Raw genomic sequence first — 3,769 nt, 5'->3', positions numbered from 1 at the left:
TTGATTAAGTGTTAGTCTACATTAGTGGAGATGGTTTTGAAAAGTAAGCTTATGTAGTTTGCTTGCATGTGCTTAAATTCTAAATTCTATATTCTATAAGCATGTTCGCATGATCTCATTTGGATTTCCAATGTTGAAATAGCACAAGGATATCACACACACACAAGAAAGGTCCAATTGGAGAAGAAACAATCTTTTGAAGTTGGAAATAAAAATTGATTGAAAATTGTGTTTTTCTTTGAGCTATGTTTCTAATTCAATCCTTGAGGAATTATTCATGAGAATTCATCCATAAATGCACACTTATTTTTAAGTCTTTTTCTTTTTGTTTTGCTTGAGGACAAGCAAAATCTTGAGTTTGGGGGTGTGATAACTCCATGAAATGGAGTCATTTAGCCTCTTTTGTGGATTAAAAAGTATGCTTGTTCTTGAGAATTTATTTAGTTTTTAATATTTTTACCTTATTTTTATTTCATTTTATTTTATTTTTAGTTGTTTTAGGTATTTTTATTTTATTTTATTTTTATTTAGTTTCGTTTCAAAATAATTAATTTTCTCATTATGTAATTTAATTTTGGTGATAGGTGGGCTTAAGTGCAAATTGAAATCCAAATTGGGAAAGAAATGCAGGAGAAAATAAGTAAAATTTTGAATTTGAATTAGCCTCAAAATGGAATTCGTGCACGCGAGTAAAATCAGCACAAAACTCACCACTCTAGTCGTTGGATCGCAGCGTCAACGGTCCAGATCGGGCGCGTGGAATCACTCCAGACAGGAGCGCGTATCAACAGGGTCGCGTTAGCTCTTCAGCGAATCAGAGTGCGCCACGTGTCCAGCTTGTCCCCCATTCAGCATCTCGCGTGATCCGGTGCGGTGGTTCCATCCAAAGGCGCGTGAAACCTCCCTCTCTCAGTGAACCAGAGCGCGCCATGTGTCCATTCTACATGAATCCTCCAATTGATGCGCGCCACGTGTCCGAATGCAGGCCTTCAGCTGAGCTCAGTTAGCAACTCTCCTTTGTGCATGAAATGAATGGTTTTTGAGCCCATATATGCCAGCGGCCGCACGAAGAAAAGAAAGGAAGGAAGAGAAACAGAGAAAAAACCCGAGAGAAAAAGAGGAAGCAATTTAATAAGGCTTTTTAGCCAATTTTCCAAGAGAGAAAAAAATCCCAAAACAAATATTTTTATTTTATTAGATTTAGGTTTTATTTTCAATAAATTATTGAGGGAGAATTCATTTTGTGAAGAGCAAGAAGATGGAGGATCTAGGAGCTTGTGACAACTCCTAAAATGGATTTTTCATTCCTTTTATTATCTCCTATTTTTGTAATTTATAAATGATGAAACCCTTGATGTTATTTAGTTAATTTTGTGAGCTAGGCTCCTAGTGGAACTAAGATTGTGATGTTTTAGTTTTTGCTTTTGGATTGTTTATGGTATTTTTGTGCTTGTTCACTCATGTGTATTTACTTGCGTAATTTCTATTTTTGATGGAAATCAAATGTAGAACTAGACTTAGATTGATTTGGAAAAATTAATTTAGGTTGGACTTTACATGGATGATGCATGTTCAATATAGGAATATATTGATTTGTAGAAGGTATATGAATATATTGTTTACCTTGTATAACCTAATAAACCCGAACTTGAAATTGGAATTCAATGAACTAGATTCATATAGGAATATGATGAAATTGTTTTGAGGAATTTTAGTCATAATTATTTCGGAAGAATTTTATGCACAAATTTGAGTTTGGTTAACTAGTACAGAATGCTATAGCATTTCTTTAGCATTTTACAATCAAGGGGAAATTAGGAAGTCCTAGCTCGATTATTTGCAATTGCTTGCATTTTCTCGGGGTATTCTCGAGGTTTCCTTAGGGTTTTCTCGGGGTTTTCTCAAGATTTTCTCGGGGTTTTTACGGCAATTTCTCAGGGTTTTCTCAGGGTTTTCTCAGTGTTTTCAAAGGGTTTTCTTTGGGTTTTCTCGGGGTTTTCGCAGGGTTTTCTCAGAGTTGTCTCAGGATTCTCGGTGTTTTCTCGGGGTTTTCTCAATGTTTTCTCAGGGTGGTCTTAGGGTTTCCTCCGAGTTTTCTCAGGGTTTTCTCAAGGTTTTCTCAGGGTTTGCTCGAGGCTTTGTCAGGGTTTTCTAAGGGTTTTCTGGGGGTTTTCTCAGGGTTTTCTTAGGGTTTTTCTCCGGGTTTTTCTCGGGGTTTTCTCAGGGTTTCCCGACGTTTTCCCACGGTTTTCTCTTGGTTTTCTCGGCATTTTCTCAAGCTCTTCTCTGTGTTTTCTTGGGGTTTTCTTAGTGTTTTCCCAGGGTTTTCTCAGGATTTTCTCAGGGTTTTCTCAGGCTTTTCCCAGTGTTTTCTCTGGGTTTTCTCATGGTTTTCTCATGGTTTTCGCGGGGTTTTCTCGGGATTTTCTCAAAGTTTTCTTGACGTTTGCTCAGGGTTTTCTCAGGTGTTTCTCAAGGTTTTCTCAGGATTTTCTCTGGGGTTTCTCAGGATTTTCTTGGGGTTTTCTCAGGGTGTTCTTAGGGATTTCTCATGGTGTTCTCGGGGTTTTTTCTGGGTTTTCTCATGATTTTCTCAGGGTTTTCTCAGGATTTTCTTAGGGTTTTCTCAGGGTTTTCTAAGGGTTTACTCATGTTTTTCGCGGGGTTTTCTCGAGGTTTTTTGAGGGTTTTCTCGACGTTTTCTCAGGGTTTTCTCAGTTGTTTCTCAGGGTTTTCTCAGGATTTTCTCAGGGTTCTCTCAAGGTTTTCTTTGGCTTTTCTCAGGGTTTTCTTAGGATTTTCTCAGGTTTTCTCAGGGTTCTCTCAGAATTTTCTCAGGGTTTTCTCAGGTTTTCTCAGGGTGTTCTCAGGGTTTACTCAGGGTGTTCTTGGGGTTTTCTCAGGATTTTCCCTGGGTTTGCTCAGGGTTTTCACAAGGTTTTCTCAGGGTTTTCTCATGGTTTTCTCAGTGTTTTCTCCGGGTTTTTTCAGGGATTTCTTTTGGTTTTCTCGGTGTTTTCTCAGGGTTTTCTCGTTGTCTTCTCAGGGTTTTCTTGGGGTTTTCTCGGAGGTTTCTCAGGATTTTCTCAGGGTTTTCTTATAGTTTTCTCAAGGTTTTTCTCAGGGTTTTCTCAGGGTTTTCTCGGGGTTTTGTAAGGGTTTTCTCAGGGTTTTGTCGGCATTTTCTCGTGGTTTTCCTAGGGTTTTCTCAGGGTTTTCTCAGGATTTCCTCAGGGTTTTTTTTTTTGGTTTTCTCAAGGTTTTCTTGGGGTTTTCTCGGGGTTTTCACAGAGTTTTCTCAGGGTTTTCTCTGTGTTTTCTCATAGTTTTCTCGGGGTTTTCTCAAGGTTTTCTCGGGGTTTTCTCAGGGTTTTCTTAGGGGTTTCTTGAGGTTTTCTCTGGGGTTTTTCAGAGTTTTCTCGAGGTTTCCTAAGGGTTTTCTCTTGGTTTTCTTAGGGTTGTCTCATTGTTTTCTCACAGGTTTCTCGGGGTTTGGTCGGGGTTTTCTTAGGGTTTTCTCCAAGTGTTCTCAGGGTTTTCTCGGCGTTTTCTCAGGGTTTTCTCAGGGTTTTCTCGGGGTTTTCTTGGGGTTTTTCCAGGGTCTTCTCAGGGCTTTCTCAGGGTTTTCTCACAGTTTTCTATGGGTTTTCTCGGTGTTTTCTCAGCATTTTCTCGGGGTTTTCTCTAGGTTTTCTCGTGGTTCTCTCAGTGTTTTCTCAGGGTTTTCTCAGGGTTTTCTCGTCATTTTCTCAGGGTTTTCTCATGGTTT

Source organism: Morus notabilis, unplaced genomic scaffold (genome assembly GCF_000414095.1).
Source record: "Morus notabilis unplaced genomic scaffold, ASM41409v2 Scaffold977, whole genome shotgun sequence".
Taxonomy (NCBI): Eukaryota; Viridiplantae; Streptophyta; class Magnoliopsida; order Rosales; family Moraceae; genus Morus; species Morus notabilis.
Note: the sequence above shows the minus strand (reverse complement) of the source record.